The sequence below is a fragment of the Adiantum capillus-veneris genome, chromosome 28 (genome assembly GCF_014529385.1).
Source record: "Adiantum capillus-veneris isolate H3 chromosome 28, ASM1452938v2, whole genome shotgun sequence".
NCBI classification, from domain to species: Eukaryota; Viridiplantae; Streptophyta; class Polypodiopsida; order Polypodiales; family Pteridaceae; genus Adiantum; species Adiantum capillus-veneris.
In genome coordinates, this window is record NC_140958.1 from 125427803 (window position 1) to 125451070 (window position 23268).

The 23268-nt window shown below is 45.4% G+C and overlaps 1 protein-coding gene across 8 annotated transcripts in view; it reads left to right on the forward strand.

Annotated features, from left to right (window-relative positions):
• The first annotated feature begins 1728 nt into the window (after window positions 1-1728).
• The window catches only part of LOC147421251 (uncharacterized), a 123632-nt gene continuing 102092 nt past the window's right edge, over window positions 1729-23268 (forward strand). For 6 of the 8 annotated variants that reach the window (XM_086504237.1, XM_086504241.1, XM_086504235.1 and 3 more), the window contains exon 1: window positions 1729-1961. The gene's annotated coding sequence lies outside the window, so the exon portion shown is untranslated. Of the gene's footprint in view, window positions 1966-23268 lie in introns of all 8 variants that reach the window. The other 2 variants (XM_086504239.1, XM_086504240.1) reach the window with 1 other exon arrangement.

Below are 23268 nucleotides of genomic sequence, written 5' to 3' on the forward strand. Positions count from 1 at the left end.
ATTTGGAAAAGACAAATATCAAGTAGGTCATCATCAATCCTAGTTGGAGGCTTGTCTCTTGAATTGAAATGATCATCCCTTTAGTGATTTACCCTGTTCTTGATTGCCCACTCAAAGTCAAATTCAAGAAGAATAATAAGCCATGTTATGATTCAAATTGTGTTGCCAAGTCTATTGAGTAAGTAGAGAAGGGTCTGAACATCAACAAAGAAAAACTTATGTACTAGCAAGTACTCTCTAAATTTCCTTACAAGATAGATCATGCCAAGGATGCAAATTAGTTCATTCTTACATAGTGACTTTGCTAGAAGAGATGTATATGGAGTAGCTACAGGGTTATGAGGATTTGCATCATCACAAATATGAACCCCAAAATGTGATGAGTTGATCGAAATGCCAAATGAATTCATTGATAAGAGCTCTTAGAATAAAGCAGATGCATGGTTAGGAGGATTTGCATCATCACAAATATGAACCCCAAAGTGTGATGAGTCGATCAAAATGCCAAATGGCTCCGTTGATAAGAGCTCTTGGAATAAAGCAGTTGCGGGTTAGGAGGATTTGCATCATCGCAAATATTAACCCCAAAGTGTGATGAGTCGACATCGAAATGCCAAATGACTCCATTGATGAGAGCTCTTTGGAGTTGTATATAAAGCAGTTGCACAATTAGGAGGATTTGCATAACCAAAAATATGAACCCCAAAATGTGATGAGCATTGAAATGCCAAACGACTCCATTGATAAGAGCTCTGGAGTCATCAGCTTCTTATCCTTGACGTACCTTTGATCCATTGAGTAAGAGCCTTTCCACATGAGACTCTTGGATCATTATGGCCTACCTTTATGTCTATCTAACTAGTCAGTCTTACATCTAGGCAAGTTTCTATCGTTATGCTTATAAGCTGCCAAGTAATATGTAACCTTAAAAAAACACTTCATGGGCAAAAGCAAGGACCTAGAGCTTGGCATGAAATGATTGCAACCCATTTTGTTACCAAGTGGATCACCCTTTATATGTGTAAGAGAATGAGGCAATGTATTACTATTGTATACATCTACATGCATAACTTGATTATTCAAGTCAATCATGAGGCCAAGGTGGAATGTAAAGAGTCTCAAAGAAAGAATTTAGGTGAGCCTTTTTGGGTATATGATAGAGGCATTGCACATTGATATGCTATCCAAAGCATGGTATGGCTGATTGCACACCTATTGTTATGCCCTTAGATTTTAATTTGAAGATGAAAATAAGAAATTGAGAATGCCACCACGTACAAAATATCGTGAGTCGTTTAATCTTTTCGAAAGTCTTGCACCCACATTGAGGTACATAGGTGTCAACACCTATGTAAAACTTGCCTTTGGAGAGGAAAAAATACACAAAACTAGTGTGTGTTATATAGCACAATCCAAAGGACACTACATAGTGCCCAATTCACAAGTCTACACTATCAAAAAATTGCACAAGGAGAACATTGCCTGTGCACTACTGTTAGTAGTGGAAATGGACAAAAGTGAGCTTAAGTGAAAAAACACTTGGAGGCAGGTTTTTCATTGACAATTAGAGTCTACTTTCTTTGTGGGCTCTTTACTTTGGGGACCATCGACGCTTTTAGATTTTATTACCATGGAAATGGAAATTGGGCAGGCGGGCGGGGGCGGGGAAAGCACAGCGATTTCTTCCGCCCGTGTGAAACCACTGCGAATTCATTTCTTTGTAGAGCTTCGTTGTCGGGGAAAGTGAGTCCCCCGTGAAACCTCTCGCTCTCTCTCTCTCTCTCTCACACACACACACACACACACACACACGCACACTCCATCCCTCTGGCGTCTCTTCGCAAGAGAAAAAAAACAACGCGGCGACAACCACTCACACGTACTGAATTTGCCGAGTCTAGCTGAAGATGAAGACGAGGTTTTTGCGTCTCGTAGTCGGGCTTGCGACTCGGGAATAAAAGGCAGGTTCATTCTCTTCATTTTTCTGTTCCCATTCTTTCCTTTCCCTCTCTGGAAGGCTTAGTTGGCTGCTCAAATTTCCTCTGAAATTTAAAATAAAAATAAAAATTTGCCTTTTCTTCCAACAAAAAAGTTCAAAAACTTCGTCAAATATTTTCTTTCTTGATAATAACAGTGTACAAAATTTTCCGCATTTTTTGGTATTTGGTATTTTAAGAAGGCCCAAAAAAATCTGCCAAAGATTATAGACAAGGAAAGGAGTATATCATTTGATCAGGTGGTCTTCCCAACTCTGCAAAAAAGTGCTCTACTCTGGCAGTTGCTTGTGTTAATTTTACAGTTTTTTATGATGGCCATTTTGCCAATCATGCGTCGCTTGTTTGGACGAGGACAATGACCATGTCAGTGATGTTGTGGACTTCATTCGTTGCATCTCATCTTGCTAAAGTCTACAAGTTATTCGGTCTACGTCAAAGTTTGATTGGAAGGGTGCATCAATTTGTTTCCAGCGAGTACCGGTGGCCTGACTTGATGATCAGACAATTTTGAGTTCTGGGAGGGAATGACAATTATTAGCAAGGATCAATTCTCATTTCCTCAATTGAGTTACTGGTTTCCACACACAATTTTCTTGATTGGTAGCTTGTATAGATGTATAGACAGATAGTTAGTTCGTCAGGTTATGCTTACTTGGAGGATAGGTACAAGCTTCCCCATTTTCCTATTTAAATGTCCTTTCCGCGATTACCAGCTCAGTGTGCCCATAGTACGTCAGCGTTTTGCATCTATTTTTGGGACACAATTTACTAGCTCCATAGAGCTTGAGATATCTGTCCATCTTCTAAGGTGGCAGGAGTGGTGGTGAGTGGAAGGGGGTCATGCATGATTGTACAAGGCGCACTCAGTCAACCGGCTGTGTCAGTTAGTGGTACGCATATTTGTGGTCACACACCAGCCAGTATTGCAAAGCATGATATGTATGAGAATGTGCTCATCTTTCCTGATATGTTTTTTGCAAATACTCTGGGTGCAAATCTAGCTGAGCCACTTGGCATTGGCAATCTTAAGGGTTTTAAAAGGATTTTATCCGTTATGCAAAATTTAAGGTCCGACGCCCATCCAAACCAGTATATAAAGAGTTATCAAGTTCTCATTTTAACCAAGTTGCATAAATAGCAAAAGAAGATAGCATTTCTAGCTTGGCGCACCGCTTGCCTCTTCATCTGACGTTTTTCACAAAGGATTGCAACCACCCCTCTGTCAGATAGCTGCAGCGGAGTTTAGAGATTTGACAGGATTGAGCAATTACACAATCACGATCTTTTTCGCTAACTGTGCGTTAATGAGTGATGTTAGGGTAAGCCCACCCTTGTGGCACCATGTGGGAATGTTAGGTGCAGCGGAATGATTGTTTGTGCTTTGCTCAAGATGAGTGCTCCGAACTGTGCTCAAGGTTCCTTTTGTTCTTATGGAAGGTAGAGCCTTCCGTTCTTAATGGAAAGTGCTATGATCACAAACAAAGTGAATGGACACTGTGCGTGCAAGTGTATGAGACTGAGAGATAGAGAGAGGAGAGATACGACACCAGAGACGACGTAAAACCCTCCTCCGAAGGCCCCACTCTCGTCGGCGAGAGTGGTCTACTTTTTGATTGCACAAGGTGGTACAATGTGTATGCAATGGACTGATGCAACTTGGGACTATGCCGATGACGACGACGGTGACGACGACGACGACTTTAGGGCTGAAATCTGTGGTCTTCTATCTGTTGAATTTCGGGACTGTTTTGGTGGCTGAAAATGACTTTTGGCTGCGTTTTTATGGCTGAAAATGGGGGACCTGTTGCAACCGATGGGGGTGAATCTGCTGCACTGCTATAGGCTGAAAATAAAATCGCTGATGCCTTCCTGCTGCTAGCCAAAAACGCTAGGCTGATCTGGGCCGGAAATCCAAAAACGCCAATGATGGCTGCAATTGGAAAACGCTAGAGCTGCCTGATGATGGGGCGATCCTGCAATGGATGAAATCGCCAGGGATCGGCAAACTTCCGGCGAGGATGCAGATTGAAAACGCTAGGGGTGCTGAGGGGATATTGCTGAGAAGTTGCCTGTTGAGCGGGAAGCTCCTGCCACCTCTTCTGCCAGAGAGTGCTAACTTGGGTTTGCTTATATATTAACTTAGCAAAATTGCCCTACCTACTTTTGTTGGAAAGTCACTTAAAAATAATAAGTGAAAAATGTCAAAAAAGGGAAAATAGGCTAAATGCACTGGAAAATTCCCCTGACTGAATCTGATGGATTCTGAAGGGAATACTGATGATCATGCCGTGTGCAACCAGAGGATATGCATCTACACTAAGTGACTGGGCATGCACGGTCTACGAATAGACTCACAAAAGTGCCAGATCACTTCTAATCTAGACTGACTGGACTGACTGAACCTTGATCATGCTGTAGCTTGTCCACGGGCACATAGGGTTGGATGTATCACGTGACAGGGAAACCCCTCGAACAATCTATGAAGGATGAGATGATGATATGGTCTAGTCCGAGAAGGGTGCAGCCTCTCTAGCCAATGGGTGTAAAGCTAAAAGCCTATTTAAGAAGCCTATGTGAATGAAGAACTTGCACTTTGCACTTTGAGCTATCTTGGTGTCGTTGTGTCTACATGCCACTCTATTGGTGTTAACCCTAACACCTAGCCCTAACCCTAATAGTCTACACTTATACAAGCACCATGTTGAGCTTGAGGCTACATCCTCCATAGCTTGCTAGCTTGTGGCTTGGAGAGCGACGATCTTGCTCTTCTCAATTGGTATCAAAGCTATGGCTTCACTCTCCACCATCAAGGTGTTATCTGCATCGACACTCTCTCGCGTTGCTAGATCACCTCATCAAGGATCTGTCCATCAACAATCCATTGTTTTCTGAGCTTTTTTTTGGAGCACCTATTATCAATTTGTTTTTCCTCTTTTGTTTGCCAATTTGCGTCTATTTTATTATCTGCATGCTTTATGCTATGATTGAGTATATGTGCATCATTGCATTATGTGAGTGTGTGTGCGCTTAAGAAACAATCGGAGAGATTTTTCTTTTAAAGATTGTTTGTGTCTCTGTGTGTTGAGAGGAGAGAAAGTGTGTATGTGTGCTTTATAGAGAAGAAACAGAGAAATAGAGAGAAAGTTTAGCTCTCTGACAACATTTACAACGCACAAATATCCAAGGCTGCAATAATCGAAATCCTGCTTCATCACCTACAGACTCAACTACTGAAATCGCTGCTCTGTGCTGCTGTCACGTGACACATCCCAACCCTATGTGTCCGTGGACAAGCTATACCACAGCAGGGTTTAGTCAGTTGAGTCAAGTCTAGATTAGCAGTGATCTAGCACTTTTGTGAGTCTATTCGTAGACCGTGTATGCTTAGCATAGATGCATATCCTCCGGTTGCACACAACATGATCATCGGAATTCCCATCAGAATCCATTAGCATCAGTTAGGGGAATTTTCTAGTGCATTTAGCCTATTTTCCTATTTATTGGTATTTTCACTTATTATTTTTAAGTGACTTTCCAACAAAAGTAGGTAGGGCAATTTTGCTAAGTTAATATATAAGCAAACCCAAGTTAGCACTTTCTGGCAGAAGAGGCAGCAGGAGCTTCCCGCTCAACAGGCAACTTCTCAGCAGTACCCCCCAAAGACCTCTAGCGTTTTCTGTTCCCAGCAGTAAAACCCCATCCTTGGCATTTTCCTCACTGGCAGTCCTCGCCATCAACCACAGTATCCCAGCGTTAGCAGATTCTTGCAGATCAGCCCCATCCTCGGAGTTTTCCTGCGATAGAATCACCTCAGCTTTAGCGTTTTTGACAATCAGCATCAGCCCAAAACCCTAGCGTTTTTGGAATCTCAGATCCTCAGCACATCAGCGTTTTGATCAGCTTTAGGACCCCTCTTTCCCAACGTTTTTTCAGCCAACCATCAACGCTCCAAGACCTGCAACTGCAGAGGGTTTTCAGCCCTTGAAAAGACCAGAAAAGCCTCAGCATTGTAGTGTTTTTCTCAGCTTGAAGACCTCAGCATGACAGCGTTTTCAGCAGGTACGAACAAGCATGAAAACGCAGCCTGACAGGCATATAACCTCAGCGTTTTTGCCATCAGCCTGATCCCCGACTACTCCACCATTTCAGCCATGAAAACAGCCATAAAACAGTCAATTTCAGCCACCAAGACAACCCCGAACTCAGCCTAGAAGATCACAGATTTCAGCCTTAGTCGTTGTCATCACCGTCGTCGTCATCGGCATAGTCCCATTGCATCAGTCCATTGCATTCGCATTGTACACCTATGTGCAATCAAAGTAGACCACTCTCGCCGACGAGAGTGGGGCCTTCAGAGGAGGGTTTTACAACCTCTCGGTGTCGTATCTCTTCTCTCTTCTTCTCTCAGTCTCTTTCACTTGCACGCACAATATCCACTCACTTTGTTCGTGACCACAACACTCTACAAGGCGGAAAGCTCTCTCTTTCCCTAAGAACTAAAAGGAACCTTGAGCAATAAAGATCATTAATCTTGAGAAAATACAACATTCATTCCGCTGCACCTTACATTGGTATCAGAGCTTTGGAAGTGTTCTGCATTACTCAAGGAAAGAACCACAAGAACCACAAGAATTTTTTTTGCTTGTTGCGATCGCACGAACCCAAGTTTACTTGGGCGTGGCGATTCCTAATCGTGTTTTGTTGAAGAGTGACAGGAATCCCAAGAAAGAAGGGCTTGTCCAGCCTCCCCGTGTGTCTCTTTTCACTCATTGAGAGCGGACCGTGCACTTAGCGGCCGGCCAATCGACGTGAGGTGGGAAAAAGCAACCTTGGTGTGAGCGCAAGGCTGCCAAGGGGTGCGCCCGCAGAAAATGGTAGAACTCGGGTGAAGAGAAGATCCTTCTCCAACGTGATTTGCAAGCGAAAGAAAACCTCAAGAACCTCAAGAACCCAAGAACCCAAGAACCAAGACCCTCAAGAACCCAAGTTACTCGTGAACTTAAGAACCAAAGATCCTAGTGCATGGTCGTCACCCGAAGCGGCATGGATACTTCGCATTCAGGTGATGAGCATGAGAGAGGCGACGAAGGATTCTCCCCACCAAGAGAATTTTCCAACCCTCCCCCTTCACCATCTACGCCACGAGTTGTCCTCACTCCTATGGAGATGATGGTCAAGTCGATGTTGGACATGATGGCACAACAACAAGAAACGAATCGAGTTGCATTGGCACAACTCGCAAGCCAAGCAGAAGAACAAGCAGCAAAGGACCGTGCACAAGAAGCCAAGGACCGCGAGCGCGATGAAAGAAACGCCACACTTGCTGCAAAACAAGAAGAAAATCGACTTGCTCAGGAACGTGAGCGCCTTGCTCAGGAACGTGAGCGCATTGCTTTTGCCGCAAAACAAGAAGAAAATCGACTTGCTCTCGAACGTGAGTGCGATGAACGAAATGCACGAAAAGCAGAAAAGGACGCCGAGCGTGAAGCTCAAAGGGAGCTTCGCAATCAAGAATTTATTGCCCAAATCCTAGCCTCGAAGACCGAACCACCCAAAGATCGTGGAAGTTCGTCAAGTGGCGCAAGCCACGACGCGGATTCTAACCATCCAGTCACAGAAAAGTTGACTTTCAGTAATGGATGCCACAGTTATTTATTCTTGGTTGCATCATTTAATGCTTATTTTGCGACAACTAAGAAGACAGGAAATAGCAAAGTTTTGACGGCAGCTATGTACCTTGCCGGTGATGCCATTAATTGGTACCACGCATGGCAAGAGGCACAGCTAGCCACGCACCTTGAGGAAGCTGACGATTTCACGCCCCTCTCTTTTAGTTGGGCTGACTTCCAAGACAAGCTCAAGGCGCGGTTTATGCCACCTCAGTACCTTGCACGATTGAAGGACGATTGGCGTGCTCTCAAGCAAAATGGTATATGCCGGTTATGTCTTTTTCTAATCGTGTTTTTCAGCTAGGTACCCAATTACGCATGTCGGATGATGAGCGCAAAGAGGCTTTTCTCTTTGGATTGGACGAGTATATGAAGTACGATGTCAAGATATTCAATCCAATCGATCTCAACAAGTAGCAATTGCTCTCGCCCAAGAGATGAAGCACAACAAGGGAAAGCCTAAGGAGAACTAGACTTCCACAAGTACCTCGCAGACTCCTCAGAACGGTAAGAATGATAACTCTTCTAACCAATCTTCCAACAATATCTCAACAAAGAATTCTTCCAATGAATCTAAGGGTAAGGCTAACACAATTGCTAAACCTAAGCTTACTCGAGATGAAAAGGTAGCACAAGGAATTGTAGGAGGATACATCACTTCGGAAGAACAAAGCTCTTATTCTAAGGAAGGTCGTTGTTTTCATTGTCACATTAAGGGTCAGATAAAAAGAACATGTCCTAAGCTTGAATCGAATGAATCTAAAGAACCCACAGCACCCACTACATCTGTCAATGCAGTGAATGATAACACGATAGTGCCCAAAGTTTCTCAGGACCCTCCCATTGATGATTCTCTCATTAGATGTTATGGTCGTACGTCGGGGTACCATTTTGTCATATTGTTTGACCCAGGTAGTATGCATGATGTGATCAGTTCCTCTCTTGTTGAGAGAGCCTGCCTCGAGGTTAGTCGGAGATCTCCTATCGAGGTCTCTGGCTTTCGTCCCGATATGGAAGCTCTCATCACAGAGGAATTCCTTGATGTGTTGTTTGCAATTCAACAGACTGCATTCACTAGAAGATTTGTTGTTTCTCCTCTCTCAGGATGTGATATGATTTTGGGCATTCGATGGTTTCGTGAGACTAACGCTCTCATTGATTTTGAGGCTAACACTTTAACTCTCAATGCCAAAAGTGATTCTCCTACTGTCTTTCATGGAGTGGATACTTCTCCTTCTCCATCTCTCATTGCTAATATGCAGGACAAGGTTGAAAGGATTCGAGATAAGGAGACTCTCTCAATCTCTTTTGTTCCACAGCATGACACACAGAACTTGCATGATTATGAGAAGCATGATGATTTGAAGGATAATGATTTGGATGAAAAAGATAAGCATGATGAATTGCATGAAGATGATGTGATTGTTCACAATGATAATGTGTTAGTTGATGCTTTTTCTAGCGAAGCTAACTTCATTGTAGCTTCGATCACTCACCAAGAACCAATCTTGGCTTTCGAGTCGAGGTCCAAAGAAACCCCCACAAGACGATTCGATCATTCAAGAAGAAGTGATCTTAGCTCTCGAGCCTTGGTCTAAGGAACCCTCACAGGAAGTATTATGTGTTCGCATGATTGATACACACGCATTGTTCAAGTGTTTCATTCGTGACGGTTTCCTGTATTTTAGTCAGCATCGTTATGTGATCCCTTTTCTTAGGCATGACATATTGTATGTTGAGCACGTTTCTCTCATGGATGAGCAGGAATGTATGCGGATTGTTGATGAAAAGTTGCAAAGTTTGTATGTAAGGAAGTCACATTCCATGTCTCTTCCTTGGCATGACACAGTTTTCGAAAGAGCACATGATAGTATGAGCACCAAGCATGGGCATTTCCATTGTGATTTGCCACAGATGATTGATTTCGATCAAACAGAAAAGATTCGATCTCATTGTTTGCATGTGTTTGATGAACGGGGGTCACTCCGTATCTATGTTCATCTACATTGCATACACAGTCTTTAGAGAAGACAAGATTTTTTTCCTTCACTTTACATGGAATGGGTATGTTCATGGTTTTGTGTTGGAGATGGTTTCAGGAATTTTCAGCCATGGAGATTCTTGAAGACGAAAGAAGCAGGATACTCGACGAAGTTGAAGCATCAAAGGAGCCACAGAAGGCTTTGCATCGCTTTCGGCGCGGCCCAAAGAAGCAAGCATTGCAGACCTTTATGAAGTTCAAGTACCGCACGACCCACACATCAGAGTGGGCCGGCCAAGAGTCCCTTCCAGGATTTCGGATACTGTTGGCGATCTCCCTCGACGCCATACAGTTCGGTACCAGTACCTCACTTTGAAAAGGAGGGGATGTCACGTGACACATCCCGACCCTATGTGTCCGTGGACAAGCTATACCATAGTAGGGTTTAGTCAGTTCAGTCAAGTCTAGATTAGCAGTGATCTAGCACTTTTGTGAGTCTATTCGTAGACCGTGCATGCCCAGCCACTTAGCATAGATGCATATCCTCCGGTTGCACACAGCATGATCATCGGAATTCCCATCAGAATCCATTAGCATCAGTTAGGGGAATTTTCCAGTGCATTTAGCCTATTTTCCTATTTATTGGTATTTTCACTTATTATTTTTAAGTGACTTTCCATCAAAAGTAGGTAGGGCAATTTTGCTAAGTTAATATATAAGCAAACCCAAGTTAGCACTTTCTGGCAGAAGAGGCAGCAGGAGATTCCCGCTCAACAGGCAACTTCTCAGCAGTACCCCCCCAAAGACCTCTAGCATTTTCTGTTCCCAGCAGTAAAACCCCATCCCTGGCGTTTTCCTCACTGTCAGTCCTCGCCATCAACCACAGTACCCTAGCGTTAGCAGATTCTTGCAGATCAGCCTCATCCTCGGAGTTTTCCTGCGACAGAATCACCTCAGCTTTAGCGTTTTTGACAATCAGCATCAGCCCAAAACCCTAGCGTTTTTGGAATCTCAGATCCTCAGCACATCAGCGTTTTGATCAGCTTTAGGACCCCTCTTTCCCAACGTTTTTTCAGCCAACCATCAACGCTCCAAGACCTGCAACTGCAGAGGGTTAGACCAGAAAAGCCTCAACATTGTAGCGTTTTTCTCAGCTTGAAGACCTCAGCATGACAGCGTTTTTCAGTAGGTACGAACAAGCATGAAAACGCAGCCTGACAGGTATATAATCTCAGTGTTTTTGCCATTAGCCTGATCCCCGACTACTTGAAACCGGCCCGTAGGGCGGTAGGCGTTGGCTTTCACCCGAAATTCTTTACTATATACACACACACAGAGCACTTTGCAAAGAGAACCTGCGACGGGAGTTAACACTTGAATACACACACGGCTCGGAAGCTAGAATGCTCCGAGCAGACGTCGACAACCTGTAGGCCCCAAAATTGGCGTCCCTTTCGGTATTTCTTTATTCTTTAGGAGGGTAAATTACAAGGTAAGGTCCTGGGAATCCTTCACGTGTATCCACCTAGATACCATTTGATTTGGCCAAATTTCGGCAGCATAACAGCCCCAAAACTTGCACGAAACCAATTCCCCTGCTGGAACTCGCTTGCACTGGCGTATATCCTCTGATTCCTGTCCAAAAACAGTAAATTCAGCACGCTGTATTTACTGGTTTTTGCCCTGTTTTCAGCCCCAAACAGTCCACTAACTATCCTTTGCCAGTGGGGCACGATTCCCAATGATCCTGGCGTCCGTACGACTGAAAAACAGTGAATTTACAACGCATACACCTCAGCACAAAAGCATGAACCCACACAATTGTACATCAGTCAAATGAGTAGCCCTCTTGTGGGGCATCACATAACTGCACGTAGTGGAGAGAGAGAGCAGTGTGTAGTGTGCAGGGCATCACTCCTAGCACCACACTGTACATGAGAGGGAAAGGAAGCACTCCATAGCTCTTAACCTCTGACAAAAGCTGAAATGAGGCCTCTCCCAGCATAAAAATCAGCGCCCATTTTTCTGCAAGAGGAAAGTTCACGAAAATGTGACACTTGGCGCATTTTCAAGCATTTTTCCGTTTCGGGTTCGCCGCTTAAAAATATCCCAACCGATGGGTCAGTTGACTTCGCGGCAGAGATATAAAATGTTCCCCTAGTCATACCGGAGGTAATGACGCGAACACATTTCACGGCCCAAAATAGCAGTTCCCTAAATTTTAGGAGATGCTTCCGTTGGGCTCCCACTGGTCTTCTGACCATCTATCCTCATTGGGACCGCATCCAAAAATGCAATGTGGCCCAACTGTCGGATACTTTTTGTTGGTAGTCCCACCTTGACTTTACGCCTTAATTGAGTTCACTTCCTAGTATCCACCAACTTGCTAAGTGCGACGGGGGGACCTATATGATCTTGCTCTGAGCCTAGACATCCTCTTACCATACGAATTCCAGTGCCGACCACTTCCCGTCTGCGGGTGAATTTACCGTTCACATTGGCCATACAATGTCTGACCGTTTGCTACTTCAAAAAGAGGGTCTCAAAACAAATAAAATAAACCCCATTGGAAAGAAACCAACAACCAAGGTTAGCAGTTGCCACATCTCTGTGACATGGTTAATAACTGCCACGTCCTCGTGACGCTACTCCACCATTTCAGCCATGAAAACAGCCATAAAACAGTCAATTTCAGCCACCAAGACAACCCCGAACTTAGCCTAGAAGATCACAGATTTCAGCCTTAGTCGTCCTCATCACCGTCGTCGTCATCGGCATAGTCCCATTGCATCAGTCCATTGCATTCGCATTGTACACCTATGTGCAATCAAAGTAGACCACTCTCGCCGACGAGAGTGGGGCCTTCGGAAGAGGGTTTTACAACCTCTCGGTGTCGTATCTCTTCTCTCTCCTTCTCTCAGTCTCTTTCACTTGCACGCACAATATCCACTCACTTTGTTCGTGACCACAACACTCTACAAGACGGAAAGCTCTCTCTTTCCCTAAGAATTAGAAGGAACCTTGAGCAATAAAGATCACTAATCTTGAGAAAATACAACATTCATTCCGCTGCACCTTACAGCTGCAGCCCAAAGATAAGCATTTACTGGGTCCCTAATTGCTTCAAACTACCTTGCAAACTTTGCCCTTGGCCCCCTCTTTGCCTACCACCTTCCTCTGCCTGCTCTTGGCTACGCTTCACCCAATTCTGCGAGCTGGTCATCCTCCTACACCTGATCTTGACTATGCTTCACCCAATTCCTCCAGCTGGTCATCCGCCTACACTTGTTCTCCTCATCCTCATCCTCATCCTCATCCTCATCCTCCGCTCTCGTCAGCATAACCCTCGGCTATTTTTCGCTTGACGCTGCTCACTTGCTCTATGTGGTGCATTATTTGCCGGTTGTTGCCTCACTGTCGTCTTGGATTATTGCCCTTTCAAGGACCAAATTCTACGAACTTCTTGGTGTACTTTCCCACCGAGCTCACAAACTTTGGCGGGCATTCTTAAGCTTGCGGTTTGAGTCCTAGGTGACGCCATCATCAACACTCGTAACGTGTCTCGTCATCATTGCATTCAAGTTTGGTGTACACGTGCAGCCCATGGTGACATCCACTGCACATCCACCACATCATCAATCCTTGCTACTGCCATTTGCTCTCGGATTTGGCATTTTTCAGGAGCTTGAAGTTTATCGTTGATGCTACGAGGCCCTCCTCGCTGCAAAGCCTAAAACCATTCTTGAACCACTTCACTATGATCATGTACACTTGTGTATCCGCAAGGTATGTGCTCTGTTTTGAGTTGACACATGATACATATGTGATATATTTGCATGAAGGCATTTATGTTTACACCTTGCTGCAAAGGATTGATAAGACCGCCCTAGCTCTTTCACATGAGCACACAGATTTAAGCATCACACTTGAAATGTATGCATGCCTCACACCATTAGCCATAACGATTGCACCTTTGACAAAACAGACCAAGAAACATGAAAAAGATCAACATTCTATGAAGACAAGGACAACACATGATGAATACAAGACATGAAGTGGTGTGACATCAAGACAAAGATCAACAATGAAGGGGATGCCGTCGACAACCCTTCTTCATTAATGAATTAAAAACCCACGACATGAATGATGTATTACCCTAAGTCATTAGAGAACCTATCTTAAGTCTCACTTGTGAACCATAGCGATGAATCCGGAAGAGAGCCGCTATGATGAATCATGAGGCATTGAACCATGATGATGAATCATATTGAACCATCATGTTGAATTAGGGTAGTTGGATTGTATAAACCTAGGAGTAGTTTATGACAAAAAAAAAAACCCCTTTGTATTTTGCCCCAAGCTTGGTTTAAGGGGGTGAATGTTAGGGTAAGCCCACCCTCTCCAATAGTCTATGAAGGATGAGATGATGATATGGTCCAGCCCGAGAAGGGTGCAACCTCTCTAGCCAATGGGTGTAAAGCGAAAAGCCTATTTAAGAAGCCTATGTGAATGAGGAACTTGCACTTTGCACTCTGGGCTATCTTGGTGTCATTGTGTCTCCATGCTACTCTATTGGTGTTAACCCTAATACCTAGCCCTAACCCTAATAGTCTACACTTATACAATCACCATGGTGAGCTTGAGGCTACATCCTCCATAGCTTGCTAGCTTGTGGCTTGGAGAGCGACGATCTTGCTCCTTTCAAGCGAGTCTTTGCATTATGGGTGGTTCCTTCTCAAATGAAATTGTATGGAGAGATAGATCTCTTGATGTGGATAGGCAGATTTATGTGGAGTGATGGAGATCTGCTATAGAGAATGATAGAATGCGTTAAAGAGAGTCACAAATATCTATATCGATATCTATATCCACCCCGCGCCTCTACTTGGGTTTGATTAGCCTGCATGCAGCACGTTGTTATTTTACCACTTTATGTCCATTGCATTCTCACCAAACATAGCTTGCATATCCTTTCCTTCACCCGTTATCCAACCCACATGCACACATACAAACACACTCACACATTGCATTGGTTGCTGGGCGAGGTCGGGTTGGGGTGTGAGCAAGCTGAATTGGGTTGTGAAACGAATGAGGCGATGGATCTCTTGGCTACACAGACCGCCTACAAATACGCGTCAGACGAACCACCCGACCATAGCCACCATCCGGCAGCTCCCCCGTGTTGGGGCCAGCGTCCGAGGACGTAGGCGTGCATGCACCTGTAAGACCGAGCGTCCCATACCACCCGGCCTCACCTCCTCGAGGTGACCTCGCGCACTCCTAGCCTCGCGGGTGAACCACTGGCCCTCTGCCAGTGGGGGTCGATAAGTGTAAATGAGGCCTTGGCCTCCCTTTTATAATAATGGCCGGCCACACTGGCCGTGTTCACACTACGTCCGCCTGGACACTGGACGCCCATCCCGACGCATTTGGGCTAGATCCCCTCTCCTGTGAGCGGGACATAACATACATCTCCCGGCTACACAAACCGCATACAGATACGCGTCGGACGAACCACCTGACCATAGCCACCATCCGGCAGCTCCCTCGTGCTGGGGTCAGCGTCCGAGGACGTAGGCGTGCACCTGTAAGACCGAGCGTCCCATACCACCCTGCCTCACCTCCTCGAGGTGACCTCGCGCACTCCTAGCCTCGCGGGCTAACCACTGGCCCTCTGCCAGTGGGGGTCGATAACTGTAAATGAGGCCTTGGCCTCCCTTTTATAATAATGGCCGGCCACATTGGCCGTGTTCACACTACGTCCGCCCGGACACTGGACGCCCATTCCGACAGCATCTGGGCTAGATCCCCTCTCCTGTGAGCGGGACATAACAGGTTGAGTGGAGAGGAGGGTTAGGGTTAGGGTTTGGGTTTCAAGAGTTTCAAGGTTATAGGGCTTCCTTCAATTTTTTAAAGATATATTGAAAGTCTCTCTCTCTCTCTCTCTCTCTCTCTCTCTCTCTCTCTCTCTCTCTCTCTCTCTCTCTCTCTCTCTCTCTCTCTCTCAACATGGAGCCGTCTTCACCTTATTCGAGGATTTGCAGGTAACAGTAGAAAATCGGCGAGTGTGTTGAGCTGTTCTCTCTTAGAGGCGTCTTCGCTGCCTAGTTGATGTACCTATGCGCGTCTCAACATTCACGAGTGGCTGAAGTGTACTCTAGCCACTTCGGATGAAGGCACAGTGGAAGACATCATCCTACTGGGTGGAGGCACTTTCATAGCTATTTTCTTATTGCAGGAGCTTGCCTCTAGGGTTGTAAGCTGCACGTCTCTCGGCTTTGAGGATAGATTGGTTTTTTTGCATCCGTGGTACGAGGATTGTACATTAGCCGCTTTTAAGGACAGATGTCAGGTCCCGAAGTAGCTTGCCTGCACAGTTTTGGTTGCTGCTAAACATTCTGAGGCAGATTGGTTCTATCTTTGGCATACCATTCATGTGTTTGTGCAGATTCGGACATCTGTGCCATCTATACAGGTGGCTACCACCCCTTCCATAGTCTTTCCAAATACCATTCGTTTTGAGTAGAAAGGGGTGTTACGCTTGCAAAGGATTGTGGTTAGAGGCAGACTGAATGAATGCCTTAGATGTCATGAGATAGGGCATAGTGTGAGGGATTGCCCTAAAGGGAGACAATAGAGATAGACTTGTCGCAGGAGGAGACAACCCTCACCACAACAGTCCCAACAGAGTTTTGCATGGCACGAGAGCCCTGTGCCACAACATGATAGGGATCAGAGGGGTGAGAGTCAACAGCAGCAACACAATGTTGATCATACAGCGAGACAGAGACAGGCATGTAGACAGATACTGGCACAACTTATCCTTGTTTACAGACAGGTAGCGAGACACAGGTTGGTTGAGGCGGAGCAGCTCCCAGAGAGAATATTGAGGAGATGTTACTCGATTAGAATTGAGAGGAGGCCCCATAGCAACTGGACATGAGGACCAGTAGTCGATGGCAATTCAAGAGCAGCCTAAGTTGCCCCAGGATAGGGCAGTTCAACAGGCTATGAATCTCTTAGAGATTTAGTCGCAGGTTAGGCACTATCGAGGGCAAGTTGGAGAGTGAGTTTTCTCAGTTTGCGTAGGAGTTTGAACTTTGTGGAACCTTTTTGTACGTTAAGAACAGATGGTGAATCACAGTAGCAGACACTTCAACTTGGGGAGAGAGAGAGAGAGAGAGAGAGAGAGAGAGAGAGAGAGAGAGAGAGAGAGAGAGAGAGAGAGAGAGAGAGAGAGAGAGAGAGAGAGATTTGATTTGATTTGGTATTAACGTCCGCAGGGGGCCATAAATGACCCATGCGACCTCAAAGTGATACATAGTCTCCCCTCACGGGGCTGTATGGTGTGGTGTGTGTTATTCTCTTTTTGTGTTCCTATGAGTGTCTTTTGATGCTCAAGTATGTGGGTGAGGTATGTTCCGAGAGCTGTAGGGGAGGGGTCTGTCTTGGATAATAGGTCCGCAAAGGTAGAACAACCGCTTAGAAGTGGTTGCAAATTAGCCCGGATGTGAGCGTATTCTGGGCATTCCAATGTCACATGTGCTTCATCTTTGGAAGCTTGCATTGTACATGATGTGCATATCCGTTTAGAAGCATCAATTTTCAGCCAGCCCTCTGTTTCTATTTTGAGCATATGTGACCTTGTGTGCATCAAAGAGATGGCTCTTCGTGCCATGTAGGGCATGGGTGTTCGTATGTGGGCATGGGCTTCCAATTTCACATGCACACGAGCTTATGAGAAGAAAATAATCAATTAAATAGTTAATTCATCAAAAATTACATAAAAACAGTGATTATCCGACTTGAACCAACCCGTAGGTGTGCACACGGTCCTTCGTGCAGCCAAGCCGGCTCTGATACCATGAAACGTACAAGGAGATAGGATCTCCCGGCCACACAGACTGCCTACAGATGCGTGTCGGATGAATCACCCGACCATAGCCACCGTCCGGCAGCTCCCTCGTGCTCGGGCCAGCGTTCGAGGACGTAGGCATGCACCTGTAAGACCGAGCGTCCCATACCACCCGGCCTCACCTCCTCGAGGTGACCTCGCGCACTCCTAGCCTTGCGGGCTAACCACTGGCACTCTGAGAGTGCCAGTGGGGTCGATAACTGTAAATGAGGCCTCGGCCTCTCTTTTATAATAATGGCCGGCCACATTGGCCGGGTTCACACTACGTCCGCCCCGATACTGGACGCCCATCCCGACGGCATCTGGGCTAGATCCCCTCTCCTGTGAGCAAGACATAATAGGTGGTAGTTTTGATCAACAGGTGTCTACATAGGAATTTCTTCTGTATCTTTTCAATGTCGTTCCAAGTGCTAGCGGGGATACTCCCCCCCCATACCTCTACACGTAAAGTATTGTTTGGACCACACATGCATCAAATGCCATAGACTCAATTTCCCATCGCTTTGTGACACTCTGCTTGCACATGTTCTCAAATTCATAGTATTTTGCATGTCCTGCATCAATTCCTTTTGCACGCAACTCCCCCATGCATGCTTTGAGGGAACATAGATGCCCAAGTACTTGAAACTCTCAACCGCTTGGAGTGTTTGCCCGTCATACGTGATGATGGGCTGATTCTCATTTCTACATGTGTGGACTGACATAATCTTTGTTTTGGCTATATTGACTGACAGGCCCATTGCATTGCAAAATGCATGTACTGCATCCAGAAGTTTCTGTAGAATGTGGGCATTGTAGGCAAGGAGAACTACGTCATCGGTATATATGAGGAGAAGAAGCGTGAAAGTGCCAATACTAGGGTGATCTCCCCCCTCTCTCATAGCCTCGTTGATGAAGTCATCAAGCTTGTCTATGCATAGTGCGAAAAGCGTAGGTGACAAAGGGCATCCTTGTTTAACTCCCATGGTGCTCCTGAATTCTTGTGAGAAACCTGTTTTTGTCTTGAGTTTGCATTTGACCTCTTGTTATAGGCGCCCTACGGCTGCCCTGATATGCATAGGAACTCCTAGAGTTTCCATACGTGACCATAGACCTTGACGGGGTACTGTGTCAAACGCTTTCATGAAGTCCACAAAACAACAATACAGAGTTTTGCCTTTTAGCCTGGCTTCTTCCATCAAGACCCGGAGTGTCATCAGGTGGTCTACCGTGCTATGACGGGCTCTAAATCCTACTTGTCCAATGGTGCGTTTCCCGTTATTTTCAGCCCATGTGCTAAGATCTTTCTCGATAATGTTTTCAAAAAGTTTTGCCATACATGAGCTCACCATGATGGTGCGATAATTAGTAAGCAAATTGCGGTCACCTCCTTTAAAGAGCGCTTTCACCTAGTTCTCTTGCTAGTCTTGAGGTAGGTATTGGCTGATTGCTTGATTCATTATATGGTGTATCCATTTCTTAGCCTCACTACCTGACCATTTCAGCATTTCAGAGTTAAGATGTAATGTGTCAGCTGCTTTCCCATTCGCCAGGCTTTTGAGGCCTTTAATGACTGCCTGGAAGGTGATGGGCTTTGGATATTCAGCGTGAGGCCTTGTGTATATCACCTCTCGAGCCCCTGGCGGGGCATACAGAGTTTGTACATAAGCATACATTTCGTGTGGGCTGAAATCTCCCATCACGTCCCCTTTTTTCCCCTTCATGTTACGCCAAGCTTTCTTTGGCTCTTTCTTGAACCTGCTCAAGTCTAGTTGTTCTTTTGAGAGTTCATACATGCGTCTCTTTTTCCTCGTGAGTGTATTGTATTCTCTAGCAGCACATTCCCATTCATTTGAGTGTTGTGATAGGCCTCTCATCTTACGTTTGGCCTCCTTGCATTCTGCATCAAACCAAGGATTATGAGGTAAACCCTTCCTAATTTGTTTGCCACTTTGATATTTGCCCATAATGGTTCTTGCCGCTTCCTCCATTGCATGTCGGAACTTCCACGTCTCTTCAATGTCACAAGGCTTGTTCCGGTCAAACAGTAAGCTATCTAAGAGACTAGCATAGTCCTCTTTTTTCGTGAGTTGCATCTTGTATGACCAGTTTGGTGTATTCATTATGTTGACAATAGGCATACTTGGCATGTGTAGGCATATATGGATTGGTGTATGGTCTGAGGTCGGTAACCTGCTACCCACTTCAAAACTGTGGACCAAGTCCAATGCATCATATCTCACCAAGGCATAATCATTTGTACTCCTCCCATGACTTGCCGTGTAACAAGTGTATGATCCAGAGTGTATGAACTTATCCGCACCATTCATGGCTACAAGCTGCATTGAGTTCATCATACTTATCATAGTTGACCCCTGTGCATTCATGATGTTATCACTTGAACATCTGTCCCACATAGGACCGAGCATAAGTACTCCATTCTTATCCGCAGGGTGCAGTGAATGGTCCGTCAATTGTACCTGTGTGTTTGCAATCCGGGCATTCAGATCCCCAAGAATGACAACTGCTCCCTCACGTGCATACATTGCAATGTCTGTACATAGGTCAGCAAAGGGATCCTTTTTAGGTAGCTGGTTTGTGTCATAAAAAGGTGACTCTCGATGCGGGATATAGCATCCTGTGATAAAGATCAATCCTTTTGATGAGCAAACCTTAACCCATATATAGCGCTTGTGCTCGTCAACCTTGCATACATCAACCATCTTTTGAAGCTCTTCCTTATATATTACAGCTACACCTCCTTGTCCTCGCATTTTGGTACCGGTCCACCATACTGAGTGCTTGATGTACCCACTAATGTCCGGCAGCCTGCATGTGTTTTGTTCCCATGTTTCCAATAGAAAGAGTATGTCAGCTTGTGGTAGAATATCTACCAACCCTTCTCCCTCATGCCATGGGAAACCTCTACAATTCCAACTCGTAACCTGTATGGTCGTGATCCCATGGGTCGCGTGCCCCTATGCATCCTTAGATGGTGATGTCGGTTTTTTTACCTTGAGGTGTTCCTCATATGCTTTCCTTCTTGTTGCTTGTTGTGCCGATGTTCTATCTTCACTTACATAGTACTGAGTGCCTTTCAAGTAGAAGTGTGCAGTTTCCAAAATTATGTTCCTTTTACGAGCATCCAACATTGTGCATACAACTGCCCGATGAGCATTAGTCTTCTTCTGGCCCACTCTATGTGCCCCATATACACCTGCATCTTGCATGTCAAGCTTTTCTACTAATGAAATGAAATGTTATATTAACGTCTTAAAAAGAGAGAGAGAGAGAGAGAGAGAGAGAGAGAGAGAGAGAGAGAGAGAGAGAGAGAGAGAGAGAGAGAGAGAGAGAGAGAGAGAGAGAGATGAAATGAAATGTTACATTAACGTCTTCAAAAGGCCAAAATGACCTATGAGACCAAAGTGTTACAAAATTGTGAATCTGATACCATGTCTGGGTACAAAAAGTCTAGAACAAAAATACTACTAGTACTAGAATCCATCCTCATCTGCACTCTGGATGTCGAGAGTATGGCTCGAATCCTCTGTTGTAGTCTCCGTCGATGTTGTGTAGCCCCTCTCCTCAATCGTGGCCGTTTGGATTTCCGTAGCTCCAGTGCTCGGTCGATAAGAGTGCCGGTAGTGGTCGAATGAGTGTGGGCCAAGCTCTGCAGTGATGGCTGCTCCTCTGGCTGTCCCATATCTAGTGAAAAGAAATCTGTAATCAGTCTCTGGGACTGTCTCTCTCTAGCTCTCCCCAGTAAAGTGTCTATATCTGTGTAACTCAAGTAGATATAGCCCAAGACATCTCTGATCCTCATAACTCATGACCCTAGAGAAAGGACCGAAACCCTCTTTGATCCTCATAACTCGTGACCCTAGAGAGAGAGAGAGAGAGAGAGAGAGAGAGAGAGAGAGAGAGAGAGAGAGAGAGAGAGAGAGAGAGAGAGAGAGAGAGAGAGAGAGAATGAGAATGAAATGAAATGAAATGAAACGAAATGATATATTTACATCTACAAAAGGCCAAAATGACCTATGACCATCACGGTTACAAAATGGTGTATCTGATACACTGTCTGTAGAACTGAAAAGATGAAAAAACTAGACTGAAAGCTGTAGTGACAAGCTGGGGGGGGGGGGGGGGGGCATTGACATGAGACTCTCTAGCCAGTACAACAATCCAATGATACAACTCATGCAAATGAAGAAGCTGAGGGTGAGGGAGCATCTGCACATCAGGGTCCCAAGATGTCCAGCATCGGCCGTTGGCGAATCTCATCAATGTCCTCCATAGTAAGCACTCTGACTGGGCGTCTCCCATATCGTGCTAGAATGGTCCTGATCCTGTGATGAATCCTCCGTCGATGCAGGGATGATCCTCGCAATCACGGGCGTCTAGATCTCCCAAGCTCCATGGCCTTGTCAATCAGTATACCTCTAGTGCAGGTAGGTCCTGGAGGCTGCTCTGGATCCTGCTCCTTTGACTGGCGCGTCTCCACACGAAAGAAATCAGTGATCTCCCTTTGTGACCGTCTCCCTCTATCTGACCTCCTCAAGAGGCGCTCTCTGTGTCTGCGCAGCTCTAGCAAGAATAGCCCAAGGCATCTCTGATCCTGGTACCTCATAACTCGAGACAGTGGCCCAAAACCATCCCTAAAGAGGCAATGAAAACGGCCTCGTGTCTCATAGTAAACTGGGCAATGGCATATCTAGTGCAGCTCTGTCTCTGGCTCCAAATGGCATAACTGACATATCCTGGCCTCTGCTGGTACTTTGCTAAATCTACCCACCTCAATCTCCAGTTGATGAGAAGATGTGCGTATCTGACCAATGGCACATTGTATCCCACATGATAGGTGTGTGTAATCTCCCCAAAGCTGCATGTGCTCTTGTCAGTCTCGTCTCTGCTGCTCTCCTCAAAGAAAACACTGGGCCGCTGAAGACCACCCCCAGGTATGTGTATGCATCTGTATACTCCACTGTCTCATGGCCATCAGTAAATGCAGGAGCTGACCGTCTGACCCACTATGGTGTGGTGTAAGTAAAGAGAGAGAGAGAGAGAGAGAGAGAGAGAGAGAGAGAGAGAAAGAGAGAGAGAGAGAGAGAGAGAGAGAGAGAGAGAGAGAGAGAGAGATGGAGATGAAATGTTATATTAACGTCTTCAAAAGGCCAGAGTGACCTATGAGATCAAAAAGTTACAATGCGGTGTATCTGATACAAAGTCAGATTAACAAAATAAATAAAACTAGGATAACAAAATATAAATACTGCGGAATCCTAAACTAAGTTGATAGGTGTGAAAGGTGAAAGGCGTGAAATGTGTGAACTAAGCAGTACAATGTGTCGACAATATGGGAGGGAAGTAGAGATCCATCTTCATCTGCACTTTGGATGACGAAAAAGTATGGCTCGAATCCTTTGCTGTAGCCTCCTTCGAAACTGTGTAGCCCCTCTTCTCCATCGGGGTCGTCTAGATCTCCCTAGCTCCAATGCTCGGTCTATGAGAATGCCAGTAGTCCGGACAGACCTCTCCATTGTTGGTTGCTCCTCTGTCTGTTCTTGTGGGTGTACAATATGTAGTGTAAAGAAATCTGTGATCCGTCTTTGGGGTTGTCTCTCTTGAGCCTCCTCAGTAAAGTTTCTCTATGCCTGTGTAACTCAAGTAGATATAGCCCAAGACATCTCTGATCCTCATAACTCATGACCCTAGATAGAGGCCCAAAAC